The sequence below is a fragment of the Lutra lutra genome, chromosome 4 (assembly GCF_902655055.1).
Source record: "Lutra lutra chromosome 4, mLutLut1.2, whole genome shotgun sequence".
Classification (NCBI taxonomy): Eukaryota; Metazoa; Chordata; class Mammalia; order Carnivora; family Mustelidae; genus Lutra; species Lutra lutra.
Genome location: NC_062281.1, coordinates 162,898,454 through 162,918,161, shown reverse-complemented (window position 1 = coordinate 162,918,161; position 19,708 = coordinate 162,898,454). Strand labels below are relative to the sequence as shown.

Genomic DNA, 19,708 nt, shown 5'->3' with positions numbered 1-19,708 from the left:
CACAGTGGTCAGAGCGGGGCAGGTGTGCAGGAAGGACAGTCCCACAGTGGTCAGAGTGGGACAGGTGTGCAGGAAGACCCGGTCTGCCAGCAGCTTCTGATAGTGGGATAGGGAAGTGGGCTCCAGTGGCCGCTGGAACTCTTCCCCCTCTCTTCTGTCATTACACCAAGACAGGCAGGCTGAAGGCACTGGAAGGAAGGAACTGCCAAGGAAGATTGTCATCACCGGCCAGGGAATAGAGAAGAGGGAAAGTGCCATGGGGCCCTCGGTTTGGGTCCATCTTTTGACGCCCTCATCTGTTTGCCCCGAGGGTTATCTCTCAGTCTCTGGCCATGCTGCATAGGCTGGGATGACCCAAGAAAGGTAAGACCTCCACTCCCTCTTCCCAAAGAGCAAGCCCAGAATCCTTGCAAAGAGCACTCCCGTTCACCCTGGGCCTCTCTGACATTCAGGGAGTTTGGCTGAGGGGAGGACACTGATGCGGGAGTCAGGAGGCCTGGCCTCTTGTCTTCGTTCTGCCATTGACTCGCCGAACAGTAGGTGTGGTGATGGAAGTTCCTTGGAGTCTTTCCATCTCAAGTTCATGTGTAAAGTGAAGGCAAAAATATCTGCCTTGTGAGATGGTGAAGATCCAAAAGGAGAGAACTGATTCATACAAACCCCAGAACCACTGTGGTAGGGTTATCATGGAGGCTCAGATATCCCATCATGCTCTCTAGCCAAAGGCAAGTGGCTCATTCTGGGCAAGGAAGGGAAGGTGAGAATGGGGGGAAATTTGGGGTGGTACAAAGAAGGAGAGAGGAGGAAGGTAGAGCCCACCCACCCAGCCCACATGGTTCCCCTTGGGGAGGGAAATCACTGCTGCTCTTGTCCACATAGCCCATCATTGGTCAATGGGGCAGATCACCACGCTGTGCCTGACCTCGTGGGATGCCATTCATCCAGCAGGCAGGATGGCCTCTTGCCCTCGGACCTATGCCCTCCTCTTCTTCTGGCTCCCTTGCCTCAAGCGTTTCTTTTCCTCCCCGCTAGGGTTTCTCCCTCTGGGCTATAAACGCAGGGACAACAGAGTCCAAGCACGTTGACAGCCAGTGCTTTAAGCTACAGGAGACTGAGGAGATCTGTACCTCTCTCCACTCACCCCACCTCTCCAGAGCCTAGTAACTCATCAATAGCGGAAATTTGAACAAAGTGGAGAACCTGGGATGAAAGGAGAAATGCTGCAGTGATTGGGGTTGCGGGGGAAGGGGGCAGGGGGATGGCTTTAATTAGGGCTTCTTGGCCTCTTTAGTCCTGGGGCTGGTTGGGGTAATCCAGTTAGAGTCCTCGCCTTTCATCTCAGCTGGCTGGCCTCTCTGGGGCCCTGTCAGAGCCTTTAGGGGGCAACAAGTAGCGGGCTGCTCCGAGTGGGGGAGTGGGGTGGGGGTTGGTACCGCACTCCTTTCCAGCTGGACGCAGAGGGGGGTGTGGAATGAAGCCCAGCCAGCTCAGCAGTTGGTGGTGGGCAGTGAAGTGGCCTGTGCGGGCGGCTTGGGCGCTGGGCGGCTGTCTCCTGACACCAGAAACTCTCTTTATGAAAGGATCAAGTCGGGAGCATTGTTCCCTAGGCCAGGGAACCAAGGGCTCAGAATGCTCTTTTGTGTGGCCATGCCCCCCCCCCCAACCTCCCCCTTCTTTTTTCTCCCTTTGAGCCACTGCTGGCTGTGCCTCTGCCCCCGTGCTCGGGAGAGGGGGGAGCCATGGAGTGGTGGAGATGGGCTCGGGACAGACAGTCCTGGGGGAGCCATCTGTGCTGGGGTAGGATCCACTGGAGCTGAAAAATTAAACAGCATTTTCAATTAACTTTTCCTCTCTTGTTTGGGGGTGGGCGTGAGGGGGGTGGTGGAGCGGGCTGGTTGAATTTAACCTTTGAAAAGCTGCTGTGGAGAGGAGGAGGAGGGAATGACCTTTCTTCCTGAGGCAGGGTTGGGCGGGGGATGGGGAGCAGTGGGATTGTTTCCTTAGGCAAGCCTGGGGACCCTCTCTCTGGTGAATATTCGAAGAAGCTCTTGGTGTTCTTGACCTGAGGGCCCACCTGTGTAGATTGGGTTTGTGCATGTGTCCCCAGAAGGCACACCCTAGAAGAGATGGGGGAACCGCATAGAGTCAGCAGGTGGGGCGCAGACTCACTGCTGGGCAGGGAGACCTCTTCTACCCTTCAGTTGCCCCTTAATGGCTATCCCTGTTCTCTACACACCTCCCCTTCTTTTCCTCAAGAAGTTCTGCCTTTGAGTCTCAACTCTTGGGAGGGGTGCCCCAGAACACGGAAGAACGCTGATGGAAGGGTTTCTGTTCAGGTGGTGTTTGACCTAGATGTGTTCAGAGGCCTTTCCAACCCTGTTCCGATGGCAATGTGGAATATACCTAGAATATTACATCATCCAAGAGTCCAGGTTGTACCATTCTCCCGTCCCCAGGGCTGCATCTCGTGGCCTTATCCATCTTCTGGAGGCTCTGGGGGCAGATCTTCCTCAGGCTTTGCTGGTCTCTTCCTCACTCTGGGCTACATAGCGACTACAGGGCCCCCCAGCTCTTCCTGGGTCACCATAGTGAAGACTTCTCTCTCCATCCTGACCACTACTAAGCCAAAGAACACTCTGTAGTTTTCAAAGGATTCCCGTGAGTCTCCTTGCGATCTGTGGAGATAGGTGGATAGGGTTAATCCCTTTTTTTAATGATGGGGAAACTGGGACTCAAGAGGGGTTAATTTTGAAAAATTAACCCTTGGATGGTATATCAGCATCACCTAGGGACCTCTTCCAAATTGCCTGTCCATTCCCGAAGATTCCAAAACTTTCACCCCCTCCTACACCCACCTTCACTCCAGAGTAGAATTGTTTCATGAGGTTGTATCTTTCGCATTTTTCTTTAGCCAAGCCTAGACTCCCATTTATAGGTGAGAAAATCTGGAGGGTCACTTGATTAGCTAAGGCAGAAGAGAGAATAAATCCAATGGCTTCACTTGATTTTTTACCATCCCCTGTCATCAAAGCAACAGGGGGGATGAACTGGAATGTTCCAAAGTACTGGAAATGAATTGTTCCTCAACTCTTCTAGGGCACAGTGGAGCATAATTTTCCTTCCCAATCCTGTTCCTTATCTTGAATTTCATCCTCAGTTTAGGGCATTATTCCCTCGCCTTGGCTGACGGCGTTCTCCCCTTCCCTGTGCTCAGTCAACTACTTTTCCTTTGGTTCATCGAACGTTCAAACTTTCCTTTGAGGCATCTTAGTGTACATTGCACCCAACTCTTACCCATCCTTCCCACCTCTGTGAACGTCACTGCTTAAAGAAGCCTTCCCTGTCCTCCCAATGTAAGTCTTGTCTTCTTGTTTTACTTTCTCATACCACCCGGAGAGCATTTCATGTCTCCTCTACTAGACCTCAAGAACTGTGAGATCAGGCATCCCGCCATTTTGTTCACTACTCTATCCCCAGTGCTTGCGGTAGGCGCTCAAGCACTTAATACAAGTTGAATGAATGAGTAAATGAATGAATGAGAGAATGGGGGAATGAATGAATGAAAGGAGAAAGAGGAAAGGTAGCAACTCACAGAGAAAATGAGCAAAATGAAAACCAAGTCTTCCCAGAGGTAAAAGTGAGAGCTAAGTATTACTCTGAGATCTAGAAAATGTCTTTAGAACCCCATAATGGAAGCCAGTAAGCCTGAATGGCACAGAGAACATTTTCAAGGCAGGGGATGGGAGAAACTGGAAATGATGGTCGAGGTCTTTTAGGTGAGGCAGGGAAAGCAGTCAGCTAGCTTCAGTTTTCCCCCCTATATTCCAAAGATGCCAGTTCAATTTTGGAGCCCCAAGGAGGAGAAGGCTGGAAAAACACTCAGAACTTCAGCCCAGTTCTGATGCATAGTAAGAGAAAAAGAAAGGTTTAGCCGGCTAGAATAGCTTTGGGTGAGGTCACCCTAGTGTTCAGCAAAATAAGAGGATTGTCTTTGGTAGGCAGCAGAGGAGAGATCCTGGGGCCTGTGGGCAAGAGAACAAACCATAGGAGGTGGAGAGAAACTTGAACTAGTGAAGAGTTAAAGGGAATAAACATGTTTTGCAATATATTGAGGGTGAGGGGAAGGGAAAGGTGGGGGAAAGACCAGAGAGCATACATAGACTGTTAATAAATGAGGAGAAGTGGGAGATTCATCTTACCTCCTACAGGGCAGAGATACTCAGCTCATTTTTTAGATCAGTCTTTAAAAAGAAAAATGACAAAAAGGAATTTGGATAATTAGGAAGTAAATGCAGACGGTGCAAAAATCGTTACTGATAGAAAGCAGGTAGGAGAATACTCAGAAAATGTAAAGGTTTCACAAATCAGCAAGCCAGGATGACATCCATCATGAGGTATTAAGGCCAGTGTTCTGGGAACATGCTAAGCGGGGAGCTGATTGAACCACTTATAATTATGTCTTGGAAAATCATAGAAAGTAAAAGGGGCCATCAGGAGCCTGGAGAAGTGAAACGGATGTGACTTCTAAAAAATGGTCCAACAGTCCTAAAAATGTTCATCCGGTTAGTTTGGAGCTAGATACAGTGAAAGGGGGAGGGAACCTGTCATCTTTGGGAGGAAAACAGAACTGAGAGCCGTGCGTGCGTGTGTGCGTGTGTGCGTGCGTGTGTAAGTGTGCCTAAGGGCCAAACCACACCAAACAGAATAACGCTAAGTGATCAAATTGGAAACAGAACAACAGATGTGTTGTAATGGGTCCACCACAAGTGGCTCTTGTTAAAACGGGTTCAGGTTTTCTCCAGTGGTGTAGACATGTAGGTGAAGACTGCACAGAAAGGGAAAATCAGCAGCAGGGAATCCATTCGGGGAGAAGGACACCCTCCCAATGAACAGAGGGTTCTGAACCCACTGACGAGGTCTCAATTTGGAGCAGTGTGGGGAGGGGGTAAACTGTGCGCTGAAGGAGCTGATTGGGGGGGATGTGGCCAAGGAATGACATGGGAGCCTGAAGAAGTCATTGGTGTAGGCACCTACGTATGCGTGTGTGTGGTGGGCTTGGGCTCGAACAAATCAACCTGGCCGGGGGAAGCTCCCCTGCTCTTCCAGGAGAACCATAGGAAGGCCCGGGGAGCCACCTGGCTTAGAGGGCTACATGCTTGCACAACTGTTTTAAGGAAGAGCTAGAAGGGAGGTGACACTCTGGAGTGGCTTCAGAAAGAGTGGGGAAGGCCCCTCCAGGCCGGCTGCGGGGGGAGTGGCCTCTCATGGTAATGATCCTAACTGACTCCCCGGCCCCAGCGCCCTGCACGCTTTTACAAGGTTAAAGCAACAGCTTGAACCTGTATGGGGTGAGCATTTGTTTCCTTTCCAGATTGCCAGCTAATGAGGAAAGATTAAAGGAGCTAAATCTGTTTAGCTTGGCTAAGTGACGATGGAGGCGGCGGGAGTTGAGTGCCATGCTGGGCCGGCCAGGCTGGGCTAGGGGTGTGATAACTGGCTGCAGATTTTGGGAAGGTGTAATTCCAGAGCAGGAGGAGCAGAGGGCTCAGGTGCTGTGTGAACCTCAGATGAAGGGAGTGCCCCCGGGAGGAGGCCGTTGACCTGAGGGGTGCACAGAAGGTCCCCGCTGAGCTAAGGGAGGGACCAAGCCAACCCGTGTACTTAGCAAGACTGTCCCGGTGGGCCGGCTTTCATTTTACCTTCTGCTAACAGCACCTTCTAGTATTCCTGATGGGCCTCTTCGACCCACTGCCCCCACCACAGCCTGTGACTTAGGAGACTTGGAACCCAAAAAGGTGACTCCACTTTCTGGCCTGTGACGTTCTTAGTAGCTGGTCTGGTGGTTCATAGCCAGGCGGGGCTCTCTGGATGTCTTCCGATGGTATCTTTCCTAAGCTGTGAGTTCAGCACCTGTGAGAAGAGCCCTTCTAGAAACAGAAAGAACTGGTCCAAAAAGGGGGGACAAGGCCCAGGCTTTCCCAAGCCCGGACCCTCCTCAGGAGACCTGGGCTGCCTCTTGTCATGCTTCCTGTTGGCAATCTCATGGTTAAACACTTAAACAATCTTTCTTTCTCCTCTTTTCTCTCTCCCCCTCTCTCTCTCTTTCTCTCTTCTTTTCAGAGTTGACAGGGGCCAAATAAAGGCCCTTTTAAAAAAAACACACAAAACAATTTTGTTCCTTCTGAAAGTGATGGAGCGAAAGTGAGTGCAGATTATAGGCCTGTGAGGCGAGGGCCTTCCTGACAGGGGAGAAGCGGTGACATGATGGGAACCTAATGGCAGTAATTGGCCCTGGCTTTGACAGGGCCCATATCACAGCTCAGGAAAAGAGAGATGTTTAAAGTAAAAATTTACACAAAATTATATGTTTTCGGGGTGAAAAAGACTGTTTGGATTTCATTTTTTTTCTTCCTCTTCTTCCCCCCAGGGCATGTTTCATGGGTCTTCCTTTGCCGGGTGTGTGTGTGTGTGTGTGTGTGTGTGTGTGTGTGTGTGTGTTTGTGTACATGCATACACACAGCCATGCCTCTGTCCCCCTGGGTATATGGGCATTTTATACCTGCGTGGTCAATGCCTTCTGTTTTCTCCCTTACTGCATCGGAGGTATTGCTTAGCTTTGGAAGTTTCTCTTCCAGAAGTAGAGGGAACCTACAAGAAGGGAGAAACAGAGAACCATTCGAAAAATGTCTTAGGCCACCCTTAATAATGTCCCCTTAGCATTGCTTGTTCAGATCCAATATATAGGCAGCTGGCATCTTGTAGTGCTTCATCCTAAATATAACCAAGCAATAGATTGGGTAATTGTATTTGTTTAGCATCTGACTCCTGCCCCTCCAGACGGTGATCCCTTTGAATGCAGGACTTTGTCTTGTTCAATGCCATAATCCCAGCACAGTGCCCAGCACCCAGCAGGCATTCAGTATTTGTTCCGTGAGTGGCCCAGAATCTTAGAATTACGTTGAGACGGGAACGGTGTTGGAAAACCATACCTCCCTGAGAATAAAATGCTGAGAAACCAGACGTTTGTCTTGGGTATCAAAATATGCAGAGAATTGGTTCTTTGTTGCTTATTGGAAATGTGGCCTGACGGGAAGACTTCCAAGATGGCAGAGAAACTAGAACATGAGGTGTTCATCCCCTGTTCTGAGTAGTTCCGACTTTCTCCACTGTGAGCTATACTCTATAGAAGCTCTACAGTCAAAGTCCAATCAACTCTTTAATGCTAGTGACCATTTCCAGTGTAGGCTGGTCCACTGGGGGCTTGCAAGATGGACTACAGCTCCCTATTTGATCTGGAGGGTAAGCATCACGCATGGGCCAAGCTGAACTCTGGTCAGCCCTCCAGCTACTTCTTAGATTTTTTAAAAATATATACCCCTTGACTAAAGTAGTAATGAGATGCATGAATGAAACTAAATTGAATGTTTTCTTCAGATGAGCTCAAGGTGAGATACTGGAATCACAGTCTCTCAGACTGGGGAGAGACTTTACAGGTTCTGAAGTCTGTCTTTCATAAGTTGCACGCATATAATCTCTACACTAATTCCTCAAGCTCCAAATGCAAAGATTGGTATGTCCGGCAGGAGTCGAGAAATGAGGGGGCTAGGAACTGGGCTGGGCAAGAGTCTGTCCTTGGGAATGGGCCAGTCATGGGGGCCACAGTTAGAAAGGGGAGATGTGGCAGGGACTGTGCAGGGGAGTTGTTGAGGTGGTAGAAACCAGTTCTCAAAGGAGAGTCCAGGAGACTGGTAGAGAGTGGTAGGGACCAGGAGCAGAGACGAGGCAATATTCTTTGTCCTCTCCATTTAACTCAGTGAACTGAAGAAGATTTCAACCGAGGCAGAGTAGAAGGTTCCAAAAACACTGGGGGAATCCAGAACCCTGGGTGGACATCACTGGGGGTGCGAGAAGGGCAGCAGTGGCTAGAATCCAATGGAGTGATGCTCCTAGAGCTGTGACACTCACCGAGATGCTGACTGATGATGAGTCGATACAGTTCAGGGGACAGTTCTGGAACAACATCGGGTGTGGCCCACGTGCTCAGGACGGAGTCAGGTACAGTAATAGCAAGTGATGTAAGTAAGTCATAAGATTCACGAGCTCTAGGAGGAGAGAGGATGAAGGGATCGCTTATGGTCAGAGTACAGGTTCGGAAAGAAAAACCGAGGCATTTGGGGCTTTAGAACCGTTTATCTGTGCCAATATTTATGGAATGCCTACTCTATTCTAGGCATCCCATTTGGTCAAAGCCCTCCAGACCTACTGTTTAAGTCACTTCCCTTTTATTTTCCCTTTATATGCTGGATCAAAATTGTGAGTAAAGAAAAAAAAAATGGCTGGCATTCCATGAAGGAAAATCACAAAATATGAGAAGTCTCTCTTGGCAATCTCAGGGTTCTCTGAGCTCTGTAGACGCTCCAAGAGTGTAAGGGAACAGCTGCAGCTTACAGAAGTCTCCTTCTTTTTGGCATTTAGCACAGAAATGATAACCTTGTCCTCCTATATTACCTCAGTGTAGGAATATTACAATTGTAAATTACTTGCATTTTCCTAAAATACAGTCCTTTCACTGGGATCTGGAATAATGACTTGGCTGCAGGTGCCTCTGGGTACCACTTGGCTTGCCAGTCACTGCAGCACGTTGATCTGAAAGATGAGATGCTGAAACCTTCTAGCCTGACTCCCTTGGACGTGATCTTGGCTGTTAGAGCTACTCTTCTAACAGGATAGCAAAGGAGCTGTGGGTGGTGCTTGTTTTTTCACTCGTCTAAACTTTTTGCTTAAAATCATGGAATTTCAGAGCCTTGGAGGTCATGCAGCATTTCTTAATAGACTTCCTTCTCTAAGTTAAATGCTAGAGATACAGAGCTTAAAAAATAGTTCCCGCTTAAAGGAATTCGTAGTCCACAGAGGAGACAGCCCAGCTAGAGAGATCATGTCAGTATACTACGATACGTGCCAAGATAGAAGTCTGAACGAGTTGCAGAACCACCTAGAAGCAGCAAGTACCTAAATCAGCTAGAGACCTCAAAAAAAGTCACAGAGTTGGCAAAACTGTTGAATGATTCCTTACGGAGAGCCCAAGTTTGATAAGCCGCGGAAACGCACGGGGAAGGGCGTTCCAAGTAGAAGGCAGAGTGGAACTGTTGAAAGCATGAAATTTAAGTTGACCAGTCCCAGCCCTGAGTTCCGTAGCAGTTTCTCAGAAGTTCACTCTCCTCACCTTTGTGACAACTGTGGGCAAGGTACAGGGTCAGCGAGAAAGGGAAAGGGCTTGGAGAACCATGAAGAGAAAGGAAGTGGGAATAGATTAGAGAGCAAGAGGAAGAGAAAGAAAGGAAACTGGTATTTATGGAGAGCCTGTCCTGTGCCAGGTGGCTTTACATTATCTCATTTCGTGTTACTGCTCCCACTTTAGAAGTGACGAAAATGTGATGAATGAATTCCTTCACCCTCCCTTCACTCTTCCGTCCTCTCCCGCCCACCCCCCAGCCCCATCCCCACTCTTAAGTCTACCTCAGACCCCTGCCTGCTGGTGACTCACTTGGATCTCTGACAGACACTCCAACTTACCTGTCCAGAATACTGCCAATAATTAACCCTCCCGGCTAGTCTGCTCCTTCTCCACTCTTCCCATGCCCCCTCCCTGCCCACGTGCTTGCACAGGAAACCAGAACCACTCTTGCTTGAACTTTCCCTCTTGCTGGGCCCCACATTTGATGCCTCATGCAGTCCTGCCCATGCCACCTCTGAGACTTCTCTTAAGGGCATACACTTCTAGCCCAATTCTCTCCACACACACACACACACACCCACCCCCACCCCCACCCCCAAGCAGCCTGTCGTCACCTATCATCTGGTACGGCTAAAATAGTCTTACTTGGTGTCTTTCTTCCATTCTTGCTACCTTCCAATCCAGCCTCTCCACTGGGTAACCCAGAAATCTCTTTAAGATGCTTGGCCCCTAGAGTCAAGTTCATAATCCCTAACGTGGTGAGACGGGCTCCCTATCAGACCTGTCCCTCTCCTCACTTTGGGGGTCTTTGCCTCCCACCCACCTCTTCACATGGCTGGGTCCTTATGCTTCAGATCTTTGCTTAAATGCCATTTCCCCCAGAGAACTCTTCCCAATCTAATAAAAATGTCTCCTATTTTTCTATTTATTACCTTTACCTTTAAGTGTTTATGATGAACTGTAGTGATATGTCTGTTTGTGTGTTTGTTTGATGCCTGTCTCCTCCACCAAACCTAAGTTCTGTGCAGGGAGTACTATGTCTCCTTTGTTCGCCTCTGAATCACCGCCACCTTGCACAATGCCACGCTTTGAGTAGGCACTTAATATTATACATTAAAATATTATGTTTTGTTAAAAAAAAAAAAAGGAATATCGGGGTGCCTGGGCAGCTCAGTGGGTTAAAGCCTCTGCCTTCAGCTCATGTCATGATCTCAGGGTCCTGGGATTGAGCCCCGCATCGGGCTCTCTGCTCAGCGGGGAGCCTGCTTCCCCCTCTCTCTCTGCCTGCCTCTCTGCCTACTTGTGATCTCTGTCTGTCAAATAAATAAATAACATCTTTAAAAAAAAAAGAATATCAATTAAAACTGGTTCAAGATAAGGAGGAGCTTGGATTTAAATTCACCTCTTTCTGGGGTTCCTGGGTGGCTCAGTGGGTTAAGCCTCTGCCTTCGACTCAGGTCATGATCCCAGCGTCCTGGAATCGAGTCCCGTGTCGGGCTCTCTGTTCAATAGGGAGACTGCTTACCCTCTCTCTCTGCCTGTCTCTCTACCTACTTGTGATCTCTCTGTCAAATAGATAAATAAAAATCTTTAAATTCACCTCTTCCAGAGCCCCAGCACTTTCCTCTCCACCATCCTGCCCTCCTGTGACCATCACACCCCTGAGAACCAGCACGGACAGGCAGGCAACGTGTGGTCTTTCTGGAGTTCTTCTCAGGGACGGGATGAAGAGCCTTCAGAAACTTAACCCTGATGGGACAGTGAACTCTGTGAAGCCAGGGGCCATGTCCTCACTGTTTAGCAAAGCGCCTGGTACAGAGCAGGTGCTTAATAAATGATGAATGAACAAATGAACCATGAGAAACTCTTAGGTTTCTAATACGAACCAATGGGCGTAGGTACCATTTACAGAGGTGGAAAGGGGAGAGGAGGAGAAAGAGATTCACTGGGGGGTGGGGAGACATGGGGAGAAACAAAAAGTTTAGTTTCAGAATGACCTGCCCGGAAGGCACAAACATCAGTTAGTGTGTGTTTCAGGAACCATGAGCAGTTTATCCATTCATTTCTTCGTTTATGTGACCATTCATTTAATCGACAAATGCCTGTTAAAGGTTTAGCACAGACCAAGTCCAATGCTACATGCTTAACATGAGACAGTAAGTCAGATATAGTCAAGTAAGGGGAAAGGGTAAGAAAACAGATTAAAACAGAGAGAAGTGACGCCATTATAAAAATGAGTACATAGTTCCGTGGGACTTCAGAAGTGGAGGCAGAAAGACTTTCTGGAGAAAGTAACACCTCACTTGCATCCTGAAAACTGTAGGAAGTAGGTGCCAGCCTGACTGAAAGCCAGAGGAAGGGTGTTCGAAGCAAAGGAAGTAGCATGTGCAAAAGCCCAGTGGCAAAAGAAAGAAAAGCGTTCAGGGAACTATAAATAATTCAGCAAGTGGGAATCATGGTGTTGGGCGCAGAATGCTCCAGGGAAAGTAGTAAGACATTCAAGCCGTGGACCTCTTCAACATCCCTGCTCTCTGTCTCCCCATTTGGACAGAGAGAATAGATAATGCTGGAAGTCGAGTGCAGATGTTAGTTAAGCCAGTGTGGCTCACAGTGATGTGTGTGAGGAGAAAGTGGGGTTGGAATCATAAGCTTGCACCAAGTGGATAAGAGCCTTTTTTGCCATAACAAAGCATATGACTTCTAGGGGCAATTGGTAGCCACCGCGAGCTTTAAATCAGGGAGGGTCTTGGGGGTGATATGATCAGATATGTATCTTAGAGAACTTATAGCTAGCATGAAAAATGGATTTGGATTAACAGAGACATAACCGGAAGCTACTTTCTGTCATATTTTCTGTCAAGAAGACATTCTTCAGATTGGAAAAAAAAAAAGGATGACAAGAAAATATCGAAGTCTGAGACAGTGTGTGTGGGGGGTGTTATGTGGTGTGTGTGCGTGCGTGCGTGTGTGTGCACGCGCACGTGTGTGTGCATGTGATCATAAGAAGCTATCTACAAGACTCCCTATTCTGAACCTCATGGCAACTGAACTACTTGCCATGTATTTGCCTCACATGTCCTAGGTTTGCCTCTATGCCAGAACATATTTGCCACCTCTTCTCAAAAGGTCCTCCCTGCCTCGTGTCCATCTGAAATTAAAACCGTAGGTCTCAGCTCAGCCTTCCCTCCCCCTCTTCCCCCAGCCAGATTTAACAGTTCCATTCTCTGGACATAACAACTGCTCTAGAACTACTGGTTTTCTTTTCCTCTATGTATGTATTTATTTATTTGAAAGAGAGAGTGTGTCTGTGCAAGTGGGGGGAGGGGCAGAGGAAGAGAGGAGAGAAAACTTCAAGCAGCTCCCCTCCAAGGATAGAGTTTAACATGGGGCTCGCTCTCATGACCCTGAGGTCATGACCTGAGCCAAAATCAAGAGTCGGACACTCAACTGACTGGGCCACCCAGGCATCCCTAGAACTACTAGTTTTCTTCTCTGTCTCTCAAAGTTGACTGTAGGCTCCCCAAGAGCTAAGACTGTGCAAGTTTCCTTGTATCCCCAGCATCAGGTAGGCTCAGGGTAAACAGTAGGTACTCTAAATATTAGACAGATTGAAATTTATCAGAATACTAATAACTGGCATGGTCTAACGTGAAATTTAACAAATGCAAACTCCTGCACTTGGATCCAAAACTTCAGGAGTACCAGTAGAGGATGGGAAAGCAAGATTATTCAGTCAGCAAACATCTATTGACTGTCAAGTACATGCCAGGTACTGCGCTTGACACGGGACATAAAGCAGGCAAGCAGGGTGACACATTCTTTGCCCTCATGGAGTTGATAATCTGTTAGGAGGATCGATTTTGAACAAGTAGTTAATGTAAGCGAAACGCTACAGAGAAGAACACAGACAGCCAAGGAGATCTAGCCTTGTCCGGGGGGCGGGGAAAACTCTACAAGAAAGTGCTGCAGAGGCTGATCTGAAAGACAGCTGGAGTTCCCTAGGCAAAGTCAAGGGTCGGTGGGGCCCTGTAGTGGGGATTGGGGTAGGAGATCCGGTTCGCAGCAGATCTCAGCTCTGTTACTACTTCCGTAGGTCAACTTTCCCTGACCTTCTTGACAAGGTCACATCTCCTATAGCAACATGGATGGCTCTTGCAGAACTTATCTGCATCGCAGACTCACACGTATTTCTGTCATTCCTCGAATGCCCATCACATCCCTAGACCGTATGCACAGTGAAGAGACTTGTCTCGTTTTTGTTCACCAGCGTATTCCCAGTGCCTATATCTGGCATATAGGAGGCTCTCAATTGATGTTTACTGAATGAATGAAAGCGTATATGAATGAATTAGCAAGAGAATGAATGAGGAGGTGGGCCTTCCAGGCAGAGGGAATAAGCAACGAAGAAGACCTACCGATGTGTCTGGGAACAGAGTGAGGGGGACACGGAGAGTGAGAAAGCCTGAGGGTTTGGTTGACGGTCAGCTGTGTATAGAACAACAAAGGAGGATAGAAGACTAAAAACTCAGGCTTCATTGAGAAAAGTCTCTCTAGTCTGCCCTGGCTAGACTAAACCCAGGGTGTTATTTTCTTTCCAGGGGGCCACACTTTAGTAAAGACTGTGACAAGTATTTGCAAAACATTTCCATGTGGGGAGTTCTGTCACGTAATGGAAAGACCATGGGATTTCTGATTCAGACGGACACCTGAGTTTGAATTCCAGCTCCACCATTTGCTCGCTGGATTGGACAAATCACTCAACTTCCCAGAGCCTCTTTTCTTGTCTATAACATACAAATAATAATATCCAAAGTTCTGAAACCCAAATAAAATAACATGTAAAATGCCTAGTACAAGAGGCATGTAGTAAATGTGAGCCCTCACATCTATTAGAAGATAAAGAACTCTGAGCTATTTGAGTTAAAGAAGGCGTCTTTATTTATTTTTTTAAGATTTTATTTATTTGAGAGAGAGAGAGAGAGAGAGCATGAGCAGGAGGAGGGGGAGGGCGGGGCCGAGGAAGAGGCAGAGAGAGAGGGACAAGCAGGCTCCCCACTGAGCAAGGGACCCTGACTCAGGGCTCCATCCCAGGACCCTGAGATCATAACCTGAGCCGAAGGCAGACACTCAACCAACTGAGCCATCCAGGTGCCCCAAGGAAGGCTACTTGAAGGGGGCAAAATCTGAGCAGATCCCTTAGGGACTGGAGGACTTTCTTAAGAGGCCTCAGTTGAGGGGGTAGGCAGTTACTGAGCATGGCAATATGCTGGGCCCTATGCCTGGATAGAGAACCAAGTAGAGCCCATTCCAAGCTCCCGGCCAAGAATTTCCCTTCTGGGCGGCAACCTTCTATCGCTTATCTTACCTTCCCAATAGGAATATAACGCCCAGGAACCATCTCTGACTAGGGCACGGGTTTTGGAAAGTAGGGAACCTCCAGCCTGGTTTAGGATTTGCTCACCAACTCGGGCAGCCTCTGAGAACCTACCCTCTTTGAGCTGATGTGGAACACGCACTCCACTAACGGAGCTCCGAGTCAATGTGTGCACGCGCGCACGTGTGTGCGTGCCCACACGCACACGTGTGCACACACTAAAGCCCGCAGCCAAGCCCAAACAAAGCACGCTAGCCACACCACAGCTTGGCCGTGACATCCAAAAGCAGCCCATCCAGAGGGTAGCTTTGGGTAGGGAAGGACCAGTAAGGGAGAAGGGAGGCGAGAGATGGGAAAGAACATATGTTCAAAAATAAACACTGCCTCCTGCTAAATGGTCTAGAAAGCATGTGTAAGAGGGGCTCTGGGCTGTGGGGTTTCCGAGGATGGTTAGCGCGGGGATGTTTTGTCTGTGCAGTTGGGGTTGGGGGCTTCCACATCCTGCCCCATTGCCACATCTGGGGAAGTCATCTGTGCTGCACTGATGGCTCCCCGAGCACTCCTATTTTAATGGCTCGTGGTACCGCAAGAAGTGGCCCTGGAATGGCCATTCCAGGCTGCCCTGGGGAAGGGTCTGGGGCAGGCCCCAGGCAGCCTGTTTGCTTTTCTCCCACCCCAGCCCGTCTTGCACCTTCCAGGCTCTCTCCGCCGCAGTGAGCTGGCATGCATCATGGTTGGTATCCTCCAGCTGCCCGCAGGGTGACCGTGGGACCAGGGGACTTCAGCATGGGGCATGGGGAACGGACCTGGCCCTGCTCTCCTGGACTGCCCTCCCCTTGATGAGGCACCAGCTCCTACATCCATCGTGGTTTTCTTTCTTCTTTTGATGCCGCTCTGTCTCATCTCCTCGCAAAAGAGGGAGGTTCAGGGTTATGGGGTCACTTCCAAGACCAAGCGGTGCAGAAAGGGCAGGCACAGCACATTTTGAAAGAAGTGCTTCTCTCTGTGAAGCATGGTATTCGGGCGAGAAATGAAAAGAGCAAAAAGCGGAGAGCCGTGTTGAGGGCTCCTGCCTCTGCTGTCCCCTCAGGTCTAAGGGAACCCCCTAGTTCTTTCCGCCTTTGTGCTCCAATGCAGCCCCATTCCAGAGACAGTCCCTCAGCCCGAGGCAGATGGCTGTAGGTGGAGACAGACCCGCTCCCAGGAGAACTCTGGGATGGGGCCATTCTCCCTGCCTTGCTGACAGCCCTAGAGAATTACCGGAGGGACCCAGGAGAAGGGGCATCGCCTGGGGAGGTAACTGCAGGTGGCCAGGATTGAGTGAGGGACAAAGGCTTCAGCAAGGGCCAGGACCCCCTCCATACACACACACATGCATATCGGTGTCCCCGCAGCAGCCTGGCTCGAGTGGGGGCCCACAGCGCATGGGGAGAAGCTGGAGGGGCCGAGGAGAGGGGAGGGCTTGCGCTCCTCCCTCGGCAAGGGCTCGTAAAGCTGCAGGTGTGAGATGTTGTTATTTAGTCTAGAGCCTGGTATGTGACAGCCCGGGCCCTCTCTCCTGTGACTGCCGCCACCGCCTCTGCTGGCCAGATAATTAGTCCATTACGACTCTCCCACCTCGGGTGGGTGGGGGCAGGGCGAGAGCCCACCCTCAGACTCCTTGTAATTCAACTTCCTGTGTTTTATGGAAGCGGGCTGTTGGGGGCAGCCAGTGAAAGGCCCTCCCTAGGCTTGGCCAACCCCTCTCTCGGCTCCCAGCCCCCACCGCTCTCCTTGCCCCCCCCCAACCCCAAACCCAGTTGCTGTGGTGACCAAAGGTTATTTCCCAGCTTCGTATTCCAACTAATTTGTAAAAGTTTTTTTTACATCCCTTACCTGCCGAAAACATGAATACGAGCTGGGGTCTATCTCGTCCCGAGTCTTGCTCTGCCGGTCTCTCTTCCTCCGCATCTCTCCTCTGTCTCTCTCTATTTTTATTACACGCTTATCGCCTTTTTCCCTCCTGCTTTTGAAATTGATTTCCTTTCCTTTCTCCCCCTATTCAGGACCTAAACGCTGAATGTTCGATATTTCATTTGAGACCGCTAATCGCATTACTGCCCTTGACGTTTCACAGATATCATATTATGGGCGCAAATTTGGCAAATTATTAGCGCTGTAATGTATAGCTTGTCAGAGGTATTTAAGACGCTAAGAGCCCAAGGCTTATCGGGGTTAGCAGAGAGCTCTCGTTGAGCTTTTGAAATGCAGAGAGCCAGTTATAAAACACACTGTGACTCTCTCTTCAGCTGGTGAAAAAAAGGAAAAGAGAAAAAGAGAAAGAAAAAGAAAAAAAATGTCACCCGTCTATCAGAGGCTTCCAGGGCTGATAACAAGCAAAATTCTTCTCTGTGGGTTTCACTGGAAATGTGAGAAGCTTTTAAAACATTTCTCAAGCTGTCTGGAAAAGAAAAAAAATCTTTATTGAAAGGATGTAGCAATCTTTTTTACCGTGGCCTATTTATCTCTGGGGAAAAAGCTGTAACAAGAAGATCTCCTACCGGCCATCAGCCGTGTCACGGCCTGCCTGGCTTTGGTGGCAGGACTTTGGTGTGGGGGGCTTGCTGAGAGAGAGTGGGGCCACCTTTGGCAGAAAAGGAGAGGCTGCTGGCTCTGGTGCATTCCTCTGGGAGAGAGAGCCTTGTCGCCACACCTAGAGCCCTCTGTGCTCAGGGCTCATCGGACCCATCTTATCACATCCCTTCGGAATGAATGCGCGATTGAACCGACCAACTAAATAAACAGAGCCTGCCCCCCACTGCCCCCCCCCCACTTTGGCTGGCCCACCAGTGCCCTGAACCTGTTGGTTGGCCTATCGTACCCTCAGCAGTGAGGTGCTTGCTCAGCGCCACCCCACCCCCCAGCCCTGGTCTCTGAGCCTACGCCAGCCACTTGGTCTTCTTGTCACTGCCATCTGCTGATGACATCTCCCCACTAGTCACTGTGAACTTTGGCCCTTGACTCAATATCTCCCCAGGCCCCGATTCCCACCTTTGTCCTGGGAATTTCAACACCCACAGGGACCACCGAAATCCCAGATTCTCTCCTCCAGTCTCCTATACTCCCACAGCAGAAGGCCAGAGACACACGGCCCCACCCTCCATCTGACTGTGTCCCAGGATTTCTTCACCTCAGAAAACCCACATTCTAGCCAGACCCTTCTATCCTTCTACATCTGTACTACTGCCTCACTCCCACGGAGGCTGTTTTTGACCTTATATAGACCCTCGATCCTTGGACCATTCCTAATGTAACAAGCCCATCATTCTCTCCTAGGCTTAGTTTTGTTCTTACCCAACCTTGACCCTCAATCTTTTTAAAGAATTTCTTGGTTCCGTTTCCTTACCCCTTTGCCTTCCTGCCTACCTCAGATACAACTCCGAGTAAGTATCTGCTTTCTCCCCTACCTCCACCCTGTGATGCTGGACTGAGAAAAATCACACAACCATTTTGCCCAGTAAGAACTTTATTTAGCTGGGCCCTGAATGCTTCTCGCCAGTCCTCCAGCTCGGCCTAGAACCAATTCCCTTTTCCATTTCCCACAGCAGTTGTTTTAAGCCTTTCCTTCCCTCAAAAAATTTACTTCCTTGCCTCTGTTTACCTCATTCTCCCTGGATGACTTCATTTTCTGCTTTCCAGAGAGACCAGAGACCAAAAGCGCAACTTTTCTCCCCTTTAACCTTACCCTTGACCCAGACGGTCATCTCCACAGCATTGGGTCCCGACTCAGTACTAATCCTCCCCCTGTGCCCTGGTGCCCGTCTCCGCTGCTCCTTGAGACCTTATACCACCATGTCTTCTTCAACATCCCTCTTTCTACAGGTGCCTTTCCCTCTACCTTCAAGCACCCTCACGTCTCCCCTGCAAACCTTGTTCTACACTATTGTTCAAGTACGTTACCGCCCCATCTTCCGCATTCTCTTTACTGATAAACTTGTTCAAAAGCAGCCCTAACTCTCATGTGTCCACTGCCACATCTCCAGCTCATGCAGCACATTGTAGACCATGTTTGATTTCATTGCTTTACGGTTACTTGGATCACCTTTCCCCCACTTCAAGTTCTCTTTTTCCTTAGCTTCTCCAACTCATTCCTTTGGGTTTTATCTACTTCTTCTCATTCTCATTCCCTAGCTTCTCCTCCTATGTACGTCCCTTCCACATGGCTGCTGCCCAGAATACCTTCACTTGTCTCTTCCGACTTTACGCCTCTGCCCTGCGAGAGCTTATCATTTCTGGTGGTACCACTTGGCTTCTCAACACTGATGACTCCATGGCTACAACTTCAGCCTCAACCTCTCTCCTGAGCTTCATGCCTCATAGTCCACCTGCCAACTCAACCATCTTTGAACCTCTGCAGGACACTCATATTCAACATATTTGAAAGTGACATCTGTATATTTTTGTCATTCTGCAACTTAAATGATCCTTAAGCACCATCCAATCAAACACACAAGCGAAACCTGGTTCAATCTAGATTCTTCCCCCTTTCCCTGCCCTTTACCTGTCCTTCTTCGCCTGAAAAGAAAAGAAATATTGGGAGGTAGCTAAAGAGCAAGTCCCTTGTCTTGTACCTCATATCAAAATAAATTCCAGATGAATTAAAAAGTTAAATGCAGAGGATGAGCCACAGCTAGATCTGTATCAAATATGGATATGTATAACCAGTTGGGGAAGGACCTTCTTAGCATAAAGACAACAGAAGAAGTCACCAAAACGTTTAGATTTCTGTACAACAATGAAAGTCCTGCCACAAACAAAAATAAAAGGCAAATGCTCAAATGCCACCTGAAAAACAAAGATTTGCTTTAAACACAGCAGAACATTTGGTATTCTTAATATATAAAGAGCTCTTACAAATCAATGAAAAGCACTACTAGCTCGATATAAAATGAACTAAGGCATGAACAAGCAGTTTGTGAAAGAAATAGGAAAATCTTCAAATTAATATAGCTAATATTAATTAAATAAATGAGATAATATTTTGCTTATACAAATGGACAACTTTTAAAATGATAAAGTTCAGTGTTAATAAGGGTGGAGTTAGATAGGCATTTTTGTAT

The 19,708-nt window shown here is 48.7% G+C and overlaps 1 protein-coding gene across 4 annotated transcripts in view; it reads left to right on the top strand.

Moving 5' to 3' along the window:
- Nucleotides 1-19,708, top strand: part of RNF220 (ring finger protein 220) — a 221,603-nt gene that overhangs the window by 87,418 nt on the left and 114,477 nt on the right. The window lies entirely within an intron of this gene.